Genomic DNA, 10,508 nt, shown 5'->3' with positions numbered 1-10,508 from the left:
CCCCAAAGCGCTTTACATATCCAGTCATTCACGCACACATTCACACACTGGTGATGGCAAGCTACGTTGTAGCCACAGCCACCCTGGGGCGCACTGACAGAGGCGAGGCTGCCGGACACTGGCGTCACCGGGCCCTCTGACCACCACCTGTAGGCAACGGGTGAAGTGTCTTGCCCAAAGACACAACGGTCGAGACTGTCCGAGCCGGGGGCTCGAACCAGCAACCTTCCGATTACAAGGCGAACTCCCAACTCTTGAGCCACGATCGCCCCAAATAGTGAAGGTTTGGTAGAGAAAGCCGGCTGGGTAATACCAAGTATGTGGCGAAGGTCGTGGGGGGGGGGGGGGGGGTTTCATTACTAGTTGATTATACATGAAACTATTTTGCTGGTAATAACTGAAATGATTAAAGAAAATAAAAAAGCTATTTATGCAAATTATATTGAGGGATTATATTGGCTGGATCTGATTATTGGGGGGTCATGACCCCCGTAACCCCCCTGGAAATGACGCGCCTGGTCCTGAGGTCAAATCCACCATCTTTGTTTCAGTGCTTCATGTTCTCCCGTGTTTGTGTGCGTCCTCTCCGGTACTCCGGCTTCCTCCCACAGTCCAAACACATGCAGTTAGTGGGGTCAGGTTAACTGTGAGTGGTTGTGTCTCTGTGTTATTCCACCTTAATCAATGACTTCCTGTTAGCATTAAGTGCTTCTGTAGGACTGATGTCATTTTCATGGTTGGATCATTTAAATGAAGCTGGACTCAGATGCAGTAAATAAGTTGATTGATCATTAATGAATAAAGCTGGTCAAATCCATCACGTGGACACATGTGATTGTGTAGTATTGATCCCAATGCTGGTATTAGTCCTGGATCAATAACACTGGATGGATGCGTTCAGCATGGAGCCCCTGAGCTGTGTTACAGACAAACATGAAACTGACAGGTCTGTGTCATTCACAGTCTGTAACACTTCTAAACAACAGAGGCTGACCCAAGTGCCTCAGAGCCAGGCACGCTCACATCACAGCTCTCTAAAGAAGTTTCAAAATAAGAGCTGAAAGCTGTGTTTGCTTGTGTTATAGTAAGAGCATGTGGAGAGTTTGGAAACATCTCATTAAGAAAGAGAAATCAAACATTTGGATTAATTTTAATGAGCTCAAAGTTGTTGAAAATGCAGAGGAGTTGGTTGTGAACTGAGCTTAAGAGAAACACAACATACTGATATTCACTGTGAAGCTTTGAGTGGAAAAAGACAGAAAAACAACATGTGGATCCTGGAATAATAGGAGCTTCCATCTTTAAAGGACTGAAGAGGAAGAAGTTTACAAGGAATCATTGAGAAGAGTTTCAAACATCAACTGATTGAATCCATGAATGTGAAAACGTGTTTGTGAGTGAAAGAGACAGATATGTACAGACTGAACTATCTGTTCAACAGTCAGAGTGTTTCTCTAACAGGAGGACACTCTTTACACTCCACTCAGCACAGGGACACTGAGGAATCATAACTGACCCAAAACCCAGGATAAAGAGTTTGAGTGAATGTGGTGTTGAAGGTGTGGAGGTGGATCAGAGTGTCAGAGGAGACTCTGTAGAAGGACAGAGTGCCAGCAGGACAGTCCACATACACTGCTGCTCTGTTAGAGACAGAGGAGGAGGAGATGGATGTTTGTCTGTTATTGTGCCAGACAGAACAAGGACTATCATCACAGCTAACGCCAGCACATTTCACACACCAGGACTGATCATTCCTTCCAAACCCACAGTCATTACTGTCTCCTTTCCTTCTGATGCTTCTGTAACTCACTGATATACACACCTTTCCTCTCCACTCGACCTCCCAGTAACAGCGACCAGTCAGACCATTTCTACACAGCAGCTGAGAATAATCATCAAATCTGTCTGGATGATCAGGATATGACTGAACCTCCTCCACACGTGTCACCTTCCTGTTGTTGTCAGACAGTTGGAGGTCTCTGTGCACTGTGTTTGTGTCGATTGTGAGTTGACAGGAATCTGATGGAGAGAACAAACACAATCCAGCTGCAGTTATTGATCCATCATCTGTTCATTGATTGACACTTTTATGATGACTCCTGACATGATGAAGATGGTTGAATGTGTGCTGCTTTGTTTTCATGAATCCCATTAAAAACACACTTACACTTCCTCAGACCTGGTCTCAACCATCGGACTCCAGCAGGCTCCACCCTGAAAGGAGGAGGGGTCAGAGCAGCACAGTCAGCATGCACACATGGACATTACATGGCTCTCACACACACACTGTTACACACTGATAAAGGAACAGTCCACAAATACAGTTCAAGGAGTGACAGTCATGTGAATGACATGACTCTCCCACACACGTACCCCACTGCTAGCTAACAGCAGGCTAATAACACTATGCTAATTGTACTGCTGTGGGTGAAACACATTTTGTAAAAAAATTACTGAAGATCAGCTCTTTGGGGCCATTAGCAGTGTTAACTGCCCTGATTAGTGTAGTTCGCGGTTAATGCTAATTTGATGTGAATTAGCATTATTGGCTAATGTTAATATTGTTTTTCTTTCCTTTTTAACAATGTGAGTAACTAATGCTAATACACTTGTATACACTTGTATGCAGCAAGCAGTATGGTTTAGGGCCCGGATGGCTTGGGGATAGAAGCTCCTTTTGAGTCTCTCTCTGTCCTTGCCCAGATGATGCAAATCCTTTTACCGGAAGTTGGAACAGTTTGTTGCCAGGATGGGACGGGTCCTTCAGTATTTGCGCCGCAACAGCATGAGCTTAGCAGCATTAGCTTATAAGAGATCCCATTATTTAAGCTTCCATTTCCAAATGTTAGCTGCTCCTGTCGGCCTCTTTGTGACACACACAGACTGAAATGATTCACAGCCTTGTTTCATCCTTCTGTCAGTGTCTGACTGTCACTGTGACTGTGGACATGCAGCATGGGAAACATATACATGGCTGACACTTTATTAGGTACACAATGACCTAATAAAGTGGCGATCACTTGTTTATGAGCCATCTCCCTCCAGCTTTTTTACCCAACCTGTTTACCTCCAAGTTTTTATTAGCAGCAGTGAGCCACAGACTGAGTCTGGCAGTAGCAACAATCCCACTAAAACTTTTCCAGAAATTATATTGTTTCATTAAGTTATTTTATTTCCATACAGAACAGACTGGATATTATCAGCACACAGAAATCACATGAACTTGTGCATTAAAAGGAGGATAGTGAGGCTGCAACTTTATCTCTGAAAACAGAAGCTGTGAGATGGACCTTTAAAAAGGTCAATCCTCACAAAGCTCCAGGACCAGACGGCATCCCAGGCCGGCTACTCAGAGTGTGTGCAGACGAGCTGGCAGAGGTGTTCACCAACATCTTCAACCTCTCCCTGAGGCAGTCAGTGGTCCCCACGTCCCTCAAAGCATCCACCATCATTCCCGTTCCCAAAAAAATCAGTGGTCTCCTGTCTGAATGACTACCGTCCTTTTGCACTGACATCCGTCATCATGAAGTGCCTGGAGCGGCTGGTCAAAGGTCACATCTGCTCCTCCCTCCCTGACACACTGGAACCTCTTCAGTTTGCCTATCGGACAAACAGAGCCACAGAGGATGCCATCGCCCTGGCAACGCACACCACCCTCACTCACCTGGAGAAAGGGAATACATATGCAAGGATGCTCTTCATCGACTACAGCTCGGCATTTAACACCATCATCCCCTCGAAACTTGCCCAGAAGCTCGTCGACCTTGGGCTGGGAACACCGATCTGCAGATGGATTCTAAACTTCCTCACAAACAGGCCCCAGGTGGTGAGAGTTGGTAAGCACACCTCCTCACCACTCATCCTAAACACAGGTACACCACAGGGTTGTGTGCTTAGCCCCCTCCTATATTCCCTGTTCACACACGACTGTGTTGCTAAACAAGAGTCCAACATCATCATCAAGTTTGCAGATGACACAACCATCATAGGCCTCATCACAGGCAATGATGAGACAGCCTATAGAGAGGAGGTGATGGCACTGTACGAGTGGTGCCTGGAAAATAACCTGACTCTCAACATCAGCAAAACTAGAGAAATGATAGTGGACTACCGGAAACGACCAGTCAGGGAACACCAGCCCATCCACATCAACGGTGTCAAGGTCGAAAGGGTCAGCAGCTTCAAATTCCTTGGAGTCAACATCACTGAGGACTTCTCCTGGACCCTTCACACAGACACTGCTATCAGGAAAGCTCGCCAGCGGCTTTACTTCCTGAGGAGGCTGAGGAAGTTTAGCATGACGCCAACATCACCTCAAATTTCTACAGGTGTGCAATCGAGAGCTTGCTGACGAGCTGCATTACAGTCTGGTACGAAGCTGCTCTGCCAGCAGCCGTAAATCACTACAGAGGGTTGTGAAGGCAGCAGAGCACATCACTGGCACGAAGCTTCCTGCCATTCAGGACATTTATCTCCAGCGATGCCTCTGTAAAGCACACAGCATCATCAAGGACCACAGCCACCCAGCACATCAGTTGTTCTCCTTGTTACCATCTGGCAGACGTTACAGGAGTCTGTCTGCTCGGACTACAAGACTTAAAAACAGTTTCTTCCACCAAGCCATACGACACCTCAACCACAACACTTAAACACACACAACACAGGACTCAGAAGCTACCCTGCAGCTTCACAAGTACTCTGTTTAATCTGCACTGGTCACTTCACTTTATTGTTATTGATATTTATATTGATTTTTTTATTTTATTTTATTTTATGTTATTATATTATATTATATTTTCTCCTACTGTATCATGCTGCTGAGTGACTGTCTGCTGCTCGTCAAACACATTTCATTGCAATGTTGACCCTGTGCTAACTTGCATATGACAAATAAAACTGAAAACTGAAAACTGAAACTAAAACATGTTAGTGGATTATCCACCAATAAATGATAAATAGATTTTGGACGACAGATTGGACAGAAGTCTGTAATCCTTCATCCAAATCCTTCACCTGAGAACAACCAAAAACAACAATACCATCCACTAACAATTCAAAAAGCCACTAATCCTGACATGTTCACACTGTCCAATCAGCTCATCTCTCAGCATCTGCACCTGTGCTTTGCTCCCACCTTTCTCTTGTTTGCAGGTAGCTCCCTGTAGGTAGCAGGTAGATCCTGTCCTCTTTTCCTGTGCCTGCTTTGGATTTCTGCTTCATGGACTTTGTGTTTCCTTATTTTTCAGTTTTGTATTTGTGAACTTGAACTGTGTCAAATACTGAGCTTCAGTGAAGATTCAAGTTGCAATTATTTATATGTCCTATCACCTTAACCCTGGAGAACCCATGGGGTCAAATTTGACCCCATGGGTTCTCCAGGGTTAAATCTTCACTCAAAGAATAGTATTTTTGACAGTGTATATATAGGAGGCAAATATTGTTTGTTTAATATGTTGGCATTACTAAATTTGGCTCAATGCTCACATATATGTATAAAAAGAAAATGTACAAGCTGTGATAACTTTCTGATAGAATGAAGAGTAGATTGATATATTAAATATTCCTTTATTGGGTGAGAAAATCAGACCATGTCATAACTGCTTTAAGTCATACAGAATAGATATCAGAGCCTTAAACAGGCTGACTTCTGCTAAATGGGTCAAACTGGGCAGAAAGTATACAAACACATAACATCCTTAAAGAATATGATGTAACACTATAGATCAACTTACCTCAGAATATATAAAGCATATAAACAATTACAGCAATATGATGCAACAAACACAGCAGTGCTACTAATCCAAAATACTCAAAGCTTCATAGAACTGAAACAAACATTTATTTTTAGCTCCATTCTGCTGCTGATACATACTTTAGGTTTCTGAATATTAAACTTGTTGCTGCCTTTCATAGTGTGTAACTTGAAGGCCCTGAGTACTTTCTCCCACACTGAAAACACTGGAATGATAACATTATTTGAACATTACCTAATAAGACTGATTCAGGACAGACAATTAGTTATGTTAAACTTTCCTAGCAGTCCTTCACAAACAGGGAACAGTCTGTCTATTCTCTCCATCTGTCAGCTGCTGCTGGCTCTTCCTCCTCCTCTTCCTCACACACTGCTGAGTTTGTCCTGGTGGATCATCAGGGGTGCAAAGCCTCACAGATGATGTGCAGCAGTGGGTCCCTCAGTCTGTCCTCACTCTGGACACTTGCAGTTGTCACACATGGAAATCAAATGTGCGATAAGATGCAGGATTCAAACACAAGTGTAACTTATAAACACATGTTCATACTTTTATTCCACAATCAGAGAGAAAGAAACAGAGAGAGAGTGCAGGACAGACAGACAGGTGACAGTCTCAGGTGTATACACTGCTACAAAACAGCACAAGAGAAGGAGGATTTAGTGTTTGTGTTATTACGAGTGCTAAACAAGAAGAGTTCCAGATGGTCCAGTGGACACATGTGTGACTCCTGTGATTAAAGCATCTTTCTTTCAGCTTAACAAGTGAACCGTCAGCTCGTTCAAACACACGTTAAAGTCCGTTTGGCTCGACACCACCGAACAGAGGCAGCAATATAACATAGTTAACATTAACAGTGCAGTGAATCCTGCTTGTGCCGTCATATTCAGGACTGCAAACCGAGCAGCATCACTGACTTTCAGCTTGTTGTGTTTGTGGATATATGACTGACTTTAATTATCCATAAAATCATCACATTCTCTGTAAGATTAAAGTCAACTATTGAACGGCGTTTATTTTAAAGTAAAGGCTTTAAAACCAAGTTAGTACAAACATCACTAATGTTACATAACTTTGCTGACATGTGGCCAACAGTAATGTTTTAATGTTCTTAAACATTTGCACATAAATAAGTTACATAATATTCAGTACTTACTTTTAAAACTTTACTCGTCGGCCGCCCCTATTCCATCGCTTTTTTCTGGCAAAATTATCCACACCCACCGCCGCGCTATGAAGTCTGGGATATGTTGGGCTATGAAGTCTACACCGTCCCATCCTTCAAAACCGGAGAAATTAAGGACCCATTTGAAGGCCACATTTCGAGCAGCCTTTGAATTAGGACAGCCTTTGTCGCGTCGCTGTGACTTAATCGGCCTTAAAACGTGGCCTTTAAGGCTGCAGACCCTGAATTGGGATACAGCCACTCACTCCATACCTGAGAGTGTCCAGTCTCCAGCCTGGATCCTTCAGTCCAGCAGACAGCAGCTTCATTCCTGAGTCTCCTGGATGATTGTAGCTCAGGTCCAGCTCTCTCAGATGGGAGGGGTTGGAGCTCAGCGCTGAGGCCAGAGAAGTACAGCCTTCCTCTGTGATCAGACAGCCTGACAGACTGCAGACACACAAACAACAATCATTTTCTCTTTGTCACAATAACATCTATTCATTTACATCCATTCAATCTAACGTTATTTGTAGGTGACAATTCCCAACAGACAACAACAGTCATCTCAAGCTGTTTAACAGTGTAAGGTAACAGCCTCCAATATTAGAGAGAAAGCCCCAACCATCAGACAATCCACTGTGAGCAGTGCTTGGTGATAGTGGGAAGGAAGAAATTCCTTTGCTTTGACAAAACCTCAAATCTTAGTCAGAGATGATGAGCATCATCACAGTGATGATCATTTCTCAGTTAACCCAGGCTTTCTCCTTCAGGATCTGTGCACGCTCACAGAACAAGGACACCTTTAAACATCATTTCACTAAATGGATGGAGCTCGGCCTACAGATGAACTGGTGCCAGAGATCATAAAGAACATCAAACAGTCAAATTCAACACTTTAAATGGAAACATGAGATTAATGCTGCAGACAATCATGAACCTGCTGAATTCATGAACCTCAAGAATGCAGCGAGTGGTAAAATAAAGATTTGACCTCAGTGTTTCTGTCTATTCCTAACATATTCCTAACATGATAGCTGCACTTTAGAGCTCTGAAACTGCAACTGACACATATATACACACTACATGTTACTCAGTACATTCAGTTCTGACACTCGCCCACAGTCCAACAAAGGAAACATGGAGATCACATCAGTTTGTCACCAAAGTCTAATTATAAGGGCAACTTAACCTGTTATTATCTTGTTAACTCATTAATTGATTAACAACCACAATTATTTTATCGCACATTAACACAGTTTTTAAAATCATGATTATTGTCAAAGTGCGTGCCTGCTGGCTCTGAATATAAAAGCCATGGGTCACAAGAGGGATGTTGACCAGTGCTGGCTTGAAATGGGCGTCATTATGCGTCTCAGCCAATGAGAGCATTGATAGTGGGCCTAATACTACTGCAGTGCTCACATGACCCAGGACAGAAAGAAAGGGGCGGGGACAGAAACATCTGGACAGGTACAGATCTTTGACACGGACATGTTCATTTTAAATTGGTCATGGCTGGGTAACCATGGTTACCTGGGAGTTAGAGATGATATTAATGAAGAGTGGGGGCTGCGTTCATATGCTCTGATTGTAATGAAAACAGAGACATTTGACTGAAACGTGCAGAACATGTGATTCATGTTGCACAGCAGTGTTTGAAAAAAGTCAGCACACTCAGTACAGATAGTGCAAGAAATATGATGCTGCTGCCAGACGTCTGCCTTTCAACACGTCCCTGCATCGCGCACGTTCTCCACCGTTCTGTCACAGTATCTCTGCAGAACAGTGAGTTTGACAATGTCCTGGCCAAATGCAAAAAGCTTGTGGGCCACTTTAAACACAGTCCAGCAAACGCTGCAGAATTAGAACAGCAACAACCTGAACATGGACAAAAGAAAGTCACTGATACGAGACAGTCCAACCAGATGGACTTCACTCTGGACATGATTCAAAAGGATCTGCAGAAACCAGCAGCCGCTCAGGGACATCGTCACCGCACACAACACCAAGGTTACCATGGCAACTACAGCTGAAACTGCTGCTGCACTGGAGCTAGATTCAAGGAGCTCAAGTGTTTACCCAGATCTGAGAGGCTGAAGTTTGGGCCTCAGTCACCAACTTACTGAAGGAACAGAGGGCTGTTGGAGGGAAACCTGTGGAAGCAACAACATCCGAGCCACCAGAGAAAAAGTTGGCCCTATTGGTGCTTCATCAGAGTGTGAACAGGAGGAAGACTCAGCTGAGAACAGTGTGGTGGATACAGAGCAGAGCCCACCATCAGTACAGAGGCCTGTCCATTAGAGTGCTGCTCCGAACATGCAGCACATGTACTTGGCCACAGCTGCAACATCTGTACCTGTGAAAGCTTGTTCTCTGTTGCTGCTCATATTGTACAGAAGAACAGTTTCTTTATCATCAGAAAATGTCAATGAGCTTGTGAGTCTTAGCAGCTGGCTCGGTGCAGAGGAGGAAGAACATGTCATGTCAGAGGAAGATAAATGCAGTTCATGTTGTCAACTCAACCTGGACTACTGAAAGTGGTTTTCTTTGTCTTGTTTCTGACTGAGATTCTCCAAAGGAAATCCAGTACAAACACACACTTCACACACTCAAAGTCCCTGCACAGTAAATGAGCTGATGAGCGTTTGTGCTGCTACCTGATAGCAGAAAAATAGTTCTGCTGGTTCCTGTTCTGAAAACACACATTTATAAATGTTCACTTGCTGTTGATTAAAGGTGTTTGTTATAATGTTATGATGGTGGCTCTGGACTCTGAGGGGAACTTGGTTTGGAACAAACTAGATCAAATGTTAACGTCCTGGCAAAGAACTTTGATTTGATATTTGATTTGATTAGATTCATGTTTCAGCTCAGATTGACAGAAATATTTGAACTGCTACTGTGTTAAAGGGAACACTGCTGTTAGAAAGCACCTGATTTATTTCACATCTGCACACTGAATGTTGCACTTCTCATACTGCAGTACTATTAAAATAAGTACACAATACACTACTTTTGAATTCATGATTGAATGTTGTTATAACAATGCCATTAATGTTGATTCAAAGTGTTCGTGGTTGCCCAGCACATCCATCCACATTACAAGGTTAGTTATTGATATACTGGAACAACATGGAAATAGAGCAGCTGCCAGAAAATTCAACATTTATGAATAACTGGTACAGAGGTGGAGGAAGCACCGTTTTTGGCTTTCCTCATATTCCAAAACATGCTTCGTCTTTTCGCTACTACTGTCGCCCGACATAATTTGCAGATGATATTTCTAGCAGCCGCTGCGATGCTTTTGACCAAACAGGTGCAGCTTGACAACATCATCAACATGCAGTATCACGGTAGAACGGTATAGTCAAAATCTCTACTGTTGGCAAAATTCATATTGTTTCTACCGTATACCGTTTATACCACCCACCCCTAAGCCATTTAGAATTAAAATTTATAACTCTTAACTAGGGATGGGTACCGGTGTCCGGTGCCATGATGGCACCAGTTCTGACATAAACGGTAGTAACCAGACCGAAAAGCAGCGCACATTTCGGTGCGTTATTTCGGTGCTTTTTTTTTTCCTGAGCCAA

At 43.4% G+C, this 10,508-nt stretch overlaps 1 long non-coding RNA gene across 1 annotated transcript; it reads right to left on the bottom strand.

Moving 5' to 3' along the window:
• Nucleotides 1-1,990: 1,990 nt before the first annotated feature.
• LOC134623402 (uncharacterized) lies at nt 1,991-7,318 on the bottom strand. The gene is made up of 3 exons (XR_010093312.1): nt 7,189-7,318; nt 2,168-2,214; nt 1,991-2,019 (listed from the first exon to the last, which is right to left on the bottom strand). It is a non-coding gene; the product is annotated as an uncharacterized LOC134623402 (long non-coding RNA).
• Nucleotides 7,319-10,508: the final 3,190 nt, after the last annotated feature.

Source organism: Pelmatolapia mariae, unplaced genomic scaffold (assembly GCF_036321145.2).
Source record: "Pelmatolapia mariae isolate MD_Pm_ZW unplaced genomic scaffold, Pm_UMD_F_2 NODE_ptg000625l+_length_30756_cov_1, whole genome shotgun sequence".
NCBI lineage: Eukaryota > Metazoa > Chordata > Actinopteri > Cichliformes > Cichlidae > Pelmatolapia > Pelmatolapia mariae.
This window is presented reverse-complemented; position numbering and strand designations above follow the sequence as displayed.